The following is a 14622-nucleotide window of genomic DNA, read 5'->3' on the forward strand; positions in this document are numbered from 1 at the left end:
GCGGCGCGAGGAGCGGGGCTAGGGTTTCATCTGCGCGAAAATTCCGGAAGGGTCACATATTTATAGGTAGAGGGAGCTAGGAGAGTCCAAATGAGGTGCGGTTTTCGGCCACGCGATCGTGATCGAACGACCAAGATAATGGAGGGGGTTTAGGTAGGTTTTGGGCCACATTGGAGGGGTGTTGGGCTGCAACACACACGAGGCCTTTTCGGTCCCTTGGTTAACCGTTGGAGTATCAAACGAAGTCCAAATGGCACGAAACTTGACAGGCGGTCTACCGGTAGTAAACCAAGGCCGCATGACAAGTCTTGGTCCAATCTGAAAATGTTTAACACCCGCACACGAAAAGAGGTAGAACGGGACACCGGGTGACATAGGAGCGCCGGATTGCAAAACGGACAACGGGGAAAATGCTCGGATGCATGATACGAACACGAATGCAAATGCGATGCACATGATGACATGATATGAAATGCATGACACGCAAGAAAATGACAAGGCAACAACAGCGAATAATTGGAAGACACCTGGCACATCGGTCTCGGGGCGTTACAACACTCCACCACTACGAGAGGATCTCGTCCCGAGATCTAGAATGGCATCGGAGGGAAAACGGAAGAGAAAGAGAAGAGGTAAAACTAAGTTGCTTCTTTGACAAATGAGTGAAACCAAAGAACCTTGCGAGGTTGAGCAAATTGAAAGAAAGAAAGCAACGAAGAAGAACAAAGTTGAAAGCACTCCGATTGAAAAGTGATATGAAACTTGATAAGATGAAAAGAACTTGAGCAGAGGGCACAACACTCTGGTTAAATGGATAGGCATGAAAAGAACAAGGTCCTGACAAGAAGAAGAAGACGGGTAGAAAAGAGCAACATCACAATGCCTCCGGAACGAATGTAAGAATGGATTCAAAAGAACAGAGAGGAAAGCAACATCTTTAGGAGAAGGGTTGAACAGAGTTGTTGGAAAACAAACAAAAAAAAGAGTAAACTTGTTGTGGACTTATGTAAAACATCTCAAAATTATGAGGTGAAATTCTGCCACTAACGAAACAATAGGTTGGCTTGATATCAAGAAGGAGACGAGAAACTTATTTCACCGGGAGGATAAATGAAGAACTTGGGTCATTTATAAGCACCATAAATAGCATAAATCCTTAGGGAAGGCTTTAGGTGAAACATGACACAAGATAACTCCAACGAAGAGGTTGATGGATTTAAAATACCTCATTCTTAACAACATGTGAATCATGAGACATGAACTCAAATTATCAAGAATGACATAATACCACCTCAAATGATACGGTTGAAAGAATTGCACTTTGAAATGCAAGATAAAGAATACTTGAACTCCTCTGAAAAGAATCTCGATGAACACTTCGAGAAGGAATTAAATCCTTGATGAACCACCATGTAGCACCTTCATGAAGAACTCCGGTAAACAAAGGGATGATCAATAGAAATGAAAGAGAAGTTGAAAACACAAGGTGAAGACTTGCAATGATTTAGATGAAGCTTTGCGACGAGATAAAGTGGAAACTTGGAACTCCGGAAAAGAAAGATGAGCAAAAGAAAACAAGAATTTTGATGAACCTCCGGGATAAGGAATTAATCACTTGGATGAAACAAGAATAAGAATTACATTATGCTTATCCTTCATCAATTAAATTGATGACAAGCAATGGGTTTGGCATATTACTTATTCTCGTAGAAAAGATTAAGAGAGATATAACATAAACTCAATGGACCACCGGTAGGATTGAAACCAACGAATACATTGATATGATAAATGAAGGAAGAAGAATCTTGGAAGAACCACCGTAAAGATTGGAAATGAACGAAGTAAAAGATAACGAAACACTGGGAAGAATTGAAAATGAATGAAGTAAAGGGATGAATCACTGGTAAGAATTAACGACTGAACGAACAAACTTGAGACAAACTAGATACAAGAGAACGAAGAGATCATGAACTGATTAGAGGATATTTGACGATGCACCGGTAAGATTAGGAGAACGATAACTGAAAGCGGGAATGGATAAATCTTAATTGATGGACTCCGGATAATCAAACTGAGAAGACTCTTGAATTGCTCTGGATAGATGAAAAGAATTCTCACAACCGAAGACAATTATGAGATGATGGCAACAAGCTAGAATCACGAATCTTTGAAGAGAATGGAGAAAGATTAAAGAGAAACTCTTCTTCGGTCTTCAAATCCGAGAATGACGAGAACAACACCACCAAAAATCGTTGAGATACTCCGGGATTAAAATTGGAAAGGTTGAACCAGCGATGAAAAGAATTATAAGATCTTGGAGAAAGGCATTTGACTAATGATAAACCATTCTTACGTCAAACTTCGAAAATAAATTTGAGGATAGCTCCAGGAAAATAAGAAGAGTCAGGTAAGATCCTGGAAAAGGCCTGTGGGTTAGGGCCCACTCAAAAGAAACACCATAGAACGATTACTTGAAAGATATTGCACCGGATGATTTAAATGGCTTGGATGAGATAACAACCTCGAGATAGGTTTGAACAGAACTTGAATGGAAAGACGAGCCTTCCGAGATATCTTCAGCACTCCCGAACAAATGAATAGCGAGAAGTGAATTATTATGAGGTGCACCGGTATGAGAAGCTATTTCAAACAAGGAAAAGAATATGATCAACACCTAAAGCTTGAATTGAATCCACCGGAGAAGAAAAAGAATGAAGAATGATGAACTAGAAGCTCCGTTAGCATCTTCATGAGCAACACCGGGTAAGAACATTGACGGAAAAGAATGGAGAGACTTCTCATCAATAAGAGGATACTTGATTGAGAAATCTGAGTCCTTGAAGAAAAAAGGGTGGGAGGGTGGGAAAACAAAGGCAACTTGAAGACAGATGAAGTAATCACCGTTGAAAAGAACTGATAATTGATCTTGCGAATGTTGACGTGATCGGATCCACTTGAAGAGAGTCAAACCAGTTGAACAAGATTGGCATGCCAATCTCGATTATCAAGAAGGATTAGTATTCACATAGGAATATGAGAACACCGCTTAGGGAAGGTATGTAATCAACACTTGACATTGAAGCAACTCGAATACCACAACTCAAAAACAAAAACAAAGGATTGGCTTGCAGAATAAGCCGGAACAAACATATGATAGAGATTTCGTCCGAAGTTTTCATGGTGGGGCCTACACGGGCTCGATTGTACAGCACCATCATGTACAAGGCAGTTCACATGACATACGAAGCGTCCCCGAGTCGACATATCCAAGGACTCTTTAAGACACAACGAGACCACTGTAAAACCAACCGTGGATAGGCGGACCACTAGACGTCGAACCCCAATATCATATCATACATCTGTCGGAAAGATATCCTAAGAGCTACTTGAATTCCCACTTATAAACTCCCGAAACTTTCCGGTTATGCAATCAGGTGTTGGGGATACAGGGGAAGCATAATATCTCACCCAAAACTACATAAATCCTACATCCAGCTGTATCCATCCTTCAACACATAACCAAGAAACCTTCGGAAATCGTTTACCTCAACCTTCGAAAAGCATCCCTTATACGAGTTATGGCAATACTTCCGAACTCCCGCCCCAGTACTGCGTGGCGTCGAGGTTATCTCACCAACAATTGCATAAAAGAGATTTTCGATGTCGGCGAACCTAAACTCAGGTATTCCAGAACTGCAACGATAAAATTGTGACAACAATACCTCAGAGCTCAACTCCCCGGGACACTGCCACAACTCCTAAATGTCAGGAGGCACCAAGAACAATGTTCTCGTCACAAAACCATCGGAACGATTCCAAGATACCCGCGTGATCCTAAAAAAAATTTAGTGAAATTTTTGAAGAGAAGAGTCAAAACTCTACATCAGGATGCCTTACCAGAGCGACGAAGGGACTGAGGAGTAAAAAGAAGTCTTAACTCTCCGATATATATAATTCCTAAATGACTCAAAACATTTCTAGACTCAATAACGCCAGCGATTCGATCAAGCAGGGGGCTCCTAAAGTCGGGCAAGGCTCTGATTACCAACTTTTAACGCCCTCGATGCGGCTATATCTCCCACGTGTCGAAGCACAGGTTAGAGGCATAACCGCATTGAAAGCAATGTCGCAAGTGAGGTAATCTTCACAACAACCCATGTAATACAATAAGAGAAAGAGATACATAGTTGGCTTACAATCGCCACTTCACACAATACATGAATAAAGCATTACATCATCCAGATACAATCAAGGTCCGACTACGGAACCAAAATAAAAGAAGACCACCCCAAATGCTACACAGATCCCCGATCGACCCAACTGGGCTCCACTACTGATCGACTGAAACGAAACAACACAATGGACAAGTTCTTCATCGAGCTCCTCCTTGATCTCGGTTGCGTCACCTGCTCGATAACATCGGCACCTGCAAACTGGTTTTGGAGTATCTGTGAGTCACGGGGACCCAACAATCTCACACCCTCGCGATCAAGACTATTTAAGCTTATAGGAAGGGTAAAAGGTATGAGGTGGAGCTGCAGTAAGCGACTAGCATATTTGGTGGCTAACATATACGCAAAAGAGAGCGAGAAGAGAAGGCAAAGCATGCTCGAGAAATCTATGATCAAGAAGTGATCCTAGAACAACCTACGTCAAACATAACCGCAACACCATGTTCACTTCCCGGACTCCGCCGAGAAGAGACCATCACGGCTACACACGCGGTTGATGTATTTTAATTAAGGTCAACTTCAGGTTTTCTACAACCGGACATTAACAAATTCCCATCTGCCCATAACCGCGGGCACGGCTTTCGAAAGTTCAAATCCCTGTAGGGGTGTTCCAACTTAGCCCATCACAAGCTCTCACAGTCAACGAAGGATATTCCTTCTCCCAAGACATTCCGATCAGACTCGGCATCCAGGTTACAAGACATCCTTGACAATGGTAAAACAAGTGCAGCAACACCGCCCGAATGTGCCGACAAATCCCGATAGGAGCTGCACATATCTCGTTCTCAGGGCACACTCAGATGAGCACTACGTACAACTAAAACCAGCCCTCGAGTTTCCCCGAGGTGGCGCTGCAAGTGGCTCTGTTTGGACCAACACTCAGAGGAGCACTGGCCCGGGGGGGTTAAAATAAAGATGACCCTTGAGTCTGCAGAACCCAAGGGAAAGAAAAGGCTAGGTGGCGAATGGTAAAACCAATGTTGGGCATTGCTGGAGGAGTTTTATTCAAGGCGAACTGTCAAGGGGTTCCCATTATAACCCAACCGCGTAAGGAACGCAAAATCCGGGAACATAACACCGATATGACGGAAACTAGGGCGGCAAGAGTGGAACAAAACACCAAGCATAAGGCCGAGCCTTCCACCCTTTACCAAGTATATAGATGCATTAATTAAATAAGAGATAATGTGATATCCCAACAGAATATCCATGTTCCAACGAGGAACAACTCCAAATCTTCACCTGCAACTAACAACGCTATAAGAGGGGCTGAGCAAAGCGGTAACATAGCCAAACAACGGTTTGCTAGGACAAGGTGGGTTAGGGGCTTGGTTAAACAATATGGGAGGCATTATAAGCAAGTGTTAGGTATCGTAGCATAGGCATAGCAAAAGAGCGAGCAATCTAGCAAGCAAAGATAGAAGTGATTTCGAGGGTATGGTCATCTTGCCTGAAATCCCGCAAGGAAGAAGAACGAGTCCCTGAAGAAGACAAACGGACGTAGTCGAACGGGTCCTCACAAACGCGACGTTATCGGAACCAACCCGAAGAAGCAACACCGGAAAGAAGCACACAACATAGTAAACAACCAACACATGAAAATGGTATGATATGCGGGATGCGGTATGTGATGCATATGCATGATTTGGAAAGGAATGATTGAACCTGGCCTCAACTTGGAAAACCAAGAGTGCCACTAGAAAGGTGAGTTGATTTTGATTGAAATCGATATAAAGATCACCGGAATCGGATGCACGGTTCAGAAATGGCAAGCAAAACAAATATGGCACCGGTCTGCGATAATCAGCAAGTGACCAACTAAAAGCATCAAGATAAATATGCTACAGCACTCAAACATGACAACAAATTACATGGCAGGGATCCACTCATGATGCTTGACAAAAGATGAACACTGAGCTACGGCTAATACATTCACTAACAGGTTCAAACAAGCATGGCAAAAGTGCAAATGATAACAGGTTTCAGACTTAGTGAAATTAACACAAGTCTGGAATTTATCATCAGGAAGCACACTTTAGAGCATGAAAACTACATGCTACAGGAACTTAACATGGCAAAGCAAGGAATGGCATGAAGCTACTCAAAGCACTTAACAAAAGTCCCTTAGTGACCATGAGCCAAAAGGGATCACAAAATACAATTGCAAGCATGTGAACATAGAAAAAACATAAACAGATTCAGACTTAGTGAAAAACTGGAGCATGCAAAATAGTTAACGAGTATGCATGTTTACAAGCTCGATGCACTCACTACAGAGCATGGCATGACAAACTAAGCATACACCCATCAAGAAGACATGGCATATAAGCTAGAAATGGCAATAACAACAACATATCATGCATGGGTCAATAGCAACATCCTCGGCAAAATCACTAAACATGTCAACAATCTGCCAGGATCATTTTATAGCAAAAGTAGAGCTCGATTGACTCAAGTTAGGTTGCTCCATAAATGCAAACAAAAAATGGATGGATAGAGCACCACAATTTTAACAAAACATCCTTACTGATCATCCTCAAAAGAGGCACGGATCACTAGAAAACAACATGAACATATGGCATAACAACAAAAACAGAACAAGGACTTAGTAAAATTCTAAGTCCCTGAAATCAGCATCAACGATTACGCTACTTTGCAAGCTTGTGCTAGTCACCACAAATATCACAAAAATGCATGGCATACACCCCTGTAAAGATGGCATGGCATATAACAAAACACATGTAGAGCTCAGGATCATAGCATGCACACATTAATCATGACAAAAATGACAAAAGGCCATTTGCTGAAACAGATCTGACAAATCCATCACATAGCCCTCTTCCAACAGTATTTCGGGCATCAAGATGAGCTCAAATGAAAATGATGCAATGAGATGAAATGATGTACTCGTCGAGACGAACATTTTGATATGCTACACGCACGAATCGGAGCCATGGATGCAGAGTTATGACATGATGAACAGGGCTAGAAAAATATGCAGATCTGGGACTTAGAGGGAAAAAACATGGGCGCGGGATAGCTACAGGATGCACTGAGCGGAGGATAGGGGAGTCTCGCTCACCCTAAGTTGTGGGCCAGATCTGGAGAGGAAGCAGGCGGGCCGGGTGGATCTGGGCTGGATCTGGCCTGCGCGGCCCACGCGGAGGGTCAACGAGACTGTCGTCGTCTCCCTCAATCCCGATCGGATCGGGGAGGTAGGGGCGGCGACGGCGGTTCCCGCCGGCGAGGCGAGGCGGCGAAGGAGGGGGACGTGCCGGTGAGGGGCCGAGGCGGCGGGCACGGAAGTAGAGGTGCAGTGGCCGGCAGGATCCGGAGACTTGTCGACCAGCGATGGGACGTCGAGGAGGTCGAGGAGCTCCTGCTCCGGCGAGGAAGAATGGCGGTGGGGCGGCGCGGTGACGAACGCCGGCGAGTTCGGCGGCGAGCGCGGTGGTCGGCGCCGGGCGAAGGGCGGCAGCGGGGCGTCGGAGAGACGACAGACGGGCGGCGGTGGCAACCGGGCCCGTGCGGGCCCGTGATGGGCTCCGCGGGCCGGCGCGGTGGAGGAGAGTGGCGGCGACAGGTGGCGCAAGGGGAGTGGTCGAGCGGGGCGGCGGCGCTGACGTGGCACGCTCCGATTGGTCAGAGTGAGGTGGCTGGGGCGGCGGACATGTCCGGCCGGTGGTGGGAATTTTGTCCGGCGGCGCGAGGAGTGGGGCTAGGGTTTCATCTGCGCGAAAATTCTGGGAGGGTCACATATTTATAGGTAGAGGGATCTAGGAGAGTCCAAATGAGGTGCGGTTTTCGGCCACGCGATCGTGGTCGAATGACCGAGATAATGGAGGGGGTTTAGGTGGGTTTTGGGCCACTTTGGAGGGGTGTTGGGCTGCAACACACACGAGGCCTTTTCGGTCCCTCGGTTAACCGTTGGAGTATCAAACAAAGTCCAAATGGCACGAAACTTGACAGGCGGTCTACCGGTAGTAAAAGGCCACATGACAAGTCTCGGTCCAATCCGAAAACGTTTAACACCCGCACACGAAAAGAGGTAGAACGGGACACCGGGTGACATAGGAGCGCCAGATTGCAAAACGGACAACGGGGAAAATGCTCGGATGCATGAGACGAACACGAATGCAAATGCGATGCACATGATGACATGATATGAAATGCATGACACACAAGCAAATGACAAGGCAACAACAGCGAATAACTGGAAGACACATGGCACATCGGTCTCGGGGCGTTACATCTTCATAGTAGAGAGTCTCTCATTTTATCACTTTCATATACTAGTGGGAATTTTTCATTATAGAACATGGCTTGTATATTCCAACAATGGGCCTCCTCAAGTGCCCTAGGTCTTCGTGAGCAAGCAAGTTGGATGCACAGCCACTAGTTTCTTTTGTTGAGCTTTCATGCATTTATAGCTCTAGTGCATCCGTTGCATGGCAATCCCTACTCCTTGCATTAACATCAATCGGTGGGCATCTCCAGATCCCATTTATTAGCCTCGTTGATGTGAGACTTTCTTCATTTTTGTCTTCTCCACATAACCCCTCTCATTATATTCTATTCTACCCATAGTGCTATGTCCACGGCTCGCGCTCATATATTGTGTGAAAGTTTGTAGGTTTGAGATTACTAAAGTATGAAACAATTGCTTGGCTTGTCATCGGGGTTGTGCATGATGAGAGCATTCTTGTGTGACGAAAATGAAACATGACTAAACTATATAATTTTGTAGGGATGAACTTTCTTTGACCATGTTATTTTGAGAAGACATAATTGCTTAGTTAGTATGCTTGAAGTATTATCATTTTTATGTCAATATGAACTTTTGTCTTGAATCTTTCGGATCTGAATATTCATACCACAATTAAGAAGAATTAAATTAAAATTATGCCAAGTAGCACTCCGCATCAAAAATTATGTTTTTATCATTTACCTACTCGAGGACGAGCAGGAATTAAGCTTGGGGATGCTTGATACGTCTCCAACGTATCTATAATTTTTGATTGCTCCATGCTATATTATCTACTGTTTTGGACATTATTGGGCTTTATTTTCCACTTTTATATTATTTTTTGGACTAACCTATTAACCGGAGGCCCAGCCCAGAATTGCTGTTTTTTGCCTATTTCAGTGTTTCGGAGAAACAGAATATCAAACGGAGTCCAAACGGAATGAAACCTTCGGAAACATGATTTTCTCATCAGATAAGATCCAGGAGACTTGGACCCTCCGTCAAGAAAGCCATGAGGCGATCACGAGGGTGGAGGGCACCCCTGCCTCGTGAGCCCCTCGAAGCTCCACCGACGTACTTCTTCCTCCTATATATACCTACATACCCCCAAACGATCGGGGACGGAGCCAAAAACCTAATTCCACTGCCGTAACTTTCTATATCCACGAGATCCCATCTTGGGGCCTGTTCCGGAGCTCCGCTGGAGGGGGCATCGATCACGGAGGGCTTCTACATCATCATCCAAGCCCCTTCGATGAAGCGTGAGTAGTTTACTTCAGACCTACGGGTTCATAGTTAGTAGCTAGATGGCTTCTTCTCTCTTTTTGGATCTCAATATAATGTTCTCACCCTCTCTTGTGGAGATCTATTCGATGTAATCTTCATTTTGCGGTGTGTTTGTTGAGACCGATGAATTGTGGGTTTATGATCTAGTCTATCTATGAATAATATTTGAATCTTCTCTGAATTCTTTTATGTATGATTGATTATCTTTGCAAGTCTCTTCGAATTATCAGTTTGGTTTGGCCTACTAGATTGGTTGTTCTTGCCATGGGAGAAGTGCTTAGTTTTGGGTTCGATCTTGCGGTGTCCTTTCCCAGTGACAGAAGGGGCAGCAAGGCACGTATTGTATTGTTGCCATCGAGGATAACAAGATGGGTTTTTTATCATATTGCATGAAACTATCCCTCTATATCATGTCATCTTACTTAAGGCGTTACTCTGTTTTTAACTTAATACTCTAGATGCATGTTGGATAGCGGTCGATGAGTGGAGTAACAGTAGTAGATGCAGGCAGGAGTCGGTCTACTTGTCTTGAACGTGATGCCTATATACATGATCATACCTAGATATTCTCATAACCATGCTCAATTCTGTCAATTGCTCAACAGTAATTTGTTCACCCACCGTAGAATACTTATGCTCTTGGGAGAAGCCACTAGTGAAACATATGGACCCCGGGTCTCTTTCTCATCATATCAATCTCCATCACTTTATTATTGCTTTTCTTTTACTTTTTACTTTGCATCTCTATACCAAAAATACCAAAAATATTATTTATCATCTCTATCAGATCTCACTTTCTTAAGTGACCGTGAAGGGATTGACAACCCCTAAGCGCGTTGGTTGCGTTGAGCTATTTTTTTTGTAGGTACGAGGGACTCGCGCGTAGCCTCCTACTGGATTGATACCTTGGTTCTCAAAAACTGAGGGAAATACTTACGCTACTTTGCTGCATCATTCTCTCCTCTTCGGGGAAATCCAACCAGTGCTCAAGAGGTAGCAGTTACTAGTCCATGTTACTACCCATTGTGGCTAGTCTTAGACATCATATATTCTTCAGTTTAGATTGACGTATGTTTTCTTTTAGGAGAGGTATAGGGTTTGTATTCTTTCAAACTTTAAATGATCTCTCACTAAGAATAAATGTATGGAGATGTGGATGGCTGCATCTGACAGCGGCCCTACATGCATGCGGATTTTATTGAGCCATGCGTTTTGAATCATATAACACATCTAATATTTAGTTTCTACCAAGTTTTCAAACTGTATTATTATTTTTCATTTGACAATATCCTTTGCAAGATTATGTTTTTGTTTCAGTTTTAAAACTGTAATATCGAAGAAAAAAACATCCAAGTTATGTGTCTTCTATAAAATTGAGAGCCTCATCCTATGACAATTAAAATAGTGGATTTCATTATTATTAGAATTTTAAATAAAGAGAGAATTCCAATATTATAATTGCTGGAAAACTCATGGAATAAATTCCATGAAATTAAGTCTTCTTATTTTTATTTTAATTAAACCCGAGAACTTCGTGATAATAATTCTAGACAAATTAATTATAGTAATTCCAAAACTTTTTCTTCTCTAAAAACTATATTATTAGTCACCTTTTCTGGTTTATCAATGCAGCGTAGTCACATTTAATCGTTCATCTTCATGGCGCAGCCAAGATGAATTAACGATAATTACATTGCATGCAACTGTTTTGTTTTTATTTATTGAGTCATGGCATACCTCTGAGCTCCAACACAACACATTGATTACGTAGTACTAATAACTACTTTGACATACCTGTGCGGACAAAGGACATCACATAAACCTTTCTTGCATGCAAACGCGCGACATTAACTGAGAATATTGACTTTTGCTGCCCAGTTTAGTATGCTACCCCACCACGCTGCACAAATATACCATTAAGTGTCAAATATATTAAATGTTAAAGGACATCTACGCACTGCTACCCTATACAACTTCGTCGTGTATTCATGCGTAAAAAATCAGTTTGGCTAGAGTGACGCGAATCCCTAGGGGGGTAGACGACAGGCCGTGATTTCGGAGGGCGTCATCGCCGTGTGCTCTTAATCCACCTCCCATATGCATGATACTAGTATATATATGATACTCCCCACAATGGCCAGCCTTAGAGAAGGTGCTAAGTGCATTAAATGCATTAACAACTTAAGTCCTCAATCTGTAGATGCTTAGCTTTTTTGGCCTTTTTCTTTTTCTTCTTTTTTTAGAACGAAGGCTCAAGAAGAGCCCGGCTTTGAATTAACAAAGCCATCAACCGGACAGGAGTACAAGAGCGAGACCACCACACAACATCGGCCAAACGATACAAGGGGGCTGCAAGAACAGCTTACAACGCTACACCTACAACTAGCAAACAAAAGATAACTAATGAAGAACTGCTAGTGAAGGAGAAGCCCACTACAGAAAGGCACCTAAAACGACTACAAGTGAAGCCTTGAGGATCAGCAACCGACAGAGAAGTCGAACTCAGGGGCTGAAAACCAGGGCTGGAGATGACCCAACACCTGCCTCCTCTAACATCGAAGGGGATCCCTTCCCCTCGCCTAGGCTCGAAGGCGCCGCACCATCGAATGCAGAGACGCTCACCCGAGAGCTAGAGCAATGGTTGGTCTCGAGTCTGGGGCAGCCACGGAGCACGACCACAAGTCAGAGCACACACACATCGGCAACACCGCAGACACCGAAGGAGACCGATAGTAGAGGGTAAACCGCCGGAAGAGTCGCCGAAATGAAGGAGCTACCGAGCCACAGAGACTCGACAGTCACCAGCCGCCCACCTGCAAGCTGCTGCACACAACCCAAAGCACCAATCTTCCCCAGGCGGCGCCTCCAAGGAGGACACGACGCACCTCGCGCCGCCGCCGCCCATCCAGTCGGGATTCGAGCTTTCGCCCGGGAAGTTTGGCCGGGATGGGGAGGGGAGCCCACAGCGGTGACTCCAGGGAGTAGTACGACGCAAGATGGCGGCGGCGCCGCCGCCGCGCTGGAAAAACCAAACAGGGGTTCCCCCCGGGCTCGTCCCGCACCACCAGTTCGGGGAGCACCCCGCCGTTACCGGATTCGGCAGCCAGAGGCCCCAAATCAGGTGGACTAGCGGAGTAAGAGCAGAGAGGGGGAGCCTGACCTTCAGATCTGGAACGGAGGAAGGGAAACCTTGCTGCGCCGCGACCGCTACCCGCCTGCTCCTCGCCGCCCGAGCAGCCGAGGTAGACGGCCCGCACCTCCCGCGCACGCCGCCAGCCGAAAGAGACGGCGCCGCCTCGCCGACCAGGGCCACCGCCCTGGATCCGGAGTTCTTCGCAAGAATGAAGCAACGAAGACCTCGCCGCCACCGTCATCGGCAGCTGCCCAGGCGCTGCCCGGCGATCGCCTCCGGTGGCGGCAAGGGAGGGAGGAAGGATGGAGAGGGGCGGCGCCGAGGAAACCCTAGGCATCCTTGAGTCGCCCTGGGGAGGGCAGCCTCCTTTTCTTCTTCTTCCCCTCTTACACTCAACATCATTCAAGTACTCATCAATATGAAGGGCTGACCACACCTGCAGTGTGGTTAGCTTTTTGTTGCTAAGCTTCTTTTATTTAATTAGTTGTAGACTCAAAATTATGTTTCATCTAGGCACATGCGCTTAAGTACTGTCTTCGATCATTTTTACTCCGTATATAAGGTTTGTCTAAAGTTGAACTTTAAGAAATGCCATCTGACTGGCGTTCCCTATGGATGTACCTCACAACCACATGATCCAAATGATCCAAATCGCTCGGATGGCAATTTTTGAAGAAATTTGCCTAAAAAATAAACAAATTGCCATGCACTATACTAAAAATGTCACCCTAGTAACACTAAAAATGCCATGTGGTTCGTTCGCAAATGCCTCTGACAGCATACACGAAGCAAAAATGACCGGAGAGAGTATCCATAGGTTTTTTTTCGAGAGTACGCCTAGGCGTACCATAGCTTTATAGAAGGCAGAAATGAAATTACAAGAAGCTACCACTCGTTGCGAACAACGAGTGTAGCACACACCACACCACTCACGACCAAGATTACAAACGGACAACACCGCAAAGCAAGCTACAACACAGAAGAGCCTATCCTCAGCTGACACACACCGCGTCTCGACCGACGCCGGATACCTCTGAAGACCACCACTTTCCATAGAACATCGCTTGTCGACGTACCATCCACTCTAAGTGCCTAAGAGGAAGTGGCAAATGGAAAGCGAGACTTGCTCCAATCTAAGAGAAGCACCTTCTTGAAGACACCAGCGATGAGCATACATAGCGTCGCAAAGAATCAACAGAGGACAGCGGCGAACACCGGAGGAGAGCAATAAGGACCCGACCATGTCTCCACACACAAAGCTCCCAACAGAGATACGACGTTGAGGACGCCGCCAATGTGCCGATCCAACATCAAATCGAGGCTTTCGTCCGGAGACAGCCACCTACTCCAAGTGAGCGAGGGGCATGGAGCACACACCTCGGTGACGCCTTCAAGAAGGAAATGACACCCACAGGTGCCATCGCCGCCGGCCCGGCATAAGCCAAGCAGGATTTTCATCCGCGCAAACGCACATCACCACGCCTTCTGGAAATGGGCTACACCGTTCAATTTGCCTCGCATCGCCGCCACCGCAACTCTAAGTCGAAGTAGCCGCAAAGCTGAGGACCGACGACCGGCTGCATGACCAAGAAGAACCCGGCCACCGCACGAACTCCCAGCCTGAACAAGAGACTACAGCCACCCCCACCTCCGGCAGGGTCCATGACCGTCCGCAACTGCCTACGCCCACTCCAAAGGCTGGCCTTGCGACGGACGGACCCGCT

The sequence above is a fragment of the Triticum urartu genome, chromosome 2A (genome assembly GCF_056163025.1).
Source record: "Triticum urartu cultivar PI428250 chromosome 2A, HENAU_Tu73, whole genome shotgun sequence".
Taxonomy (NCBI): domain Eukaryota; kingdom Viridiplantae; phylum Streptophyta; class Magnoliopsida; order Poales; family Poaceae; genus Triticum; species Triticum urartu.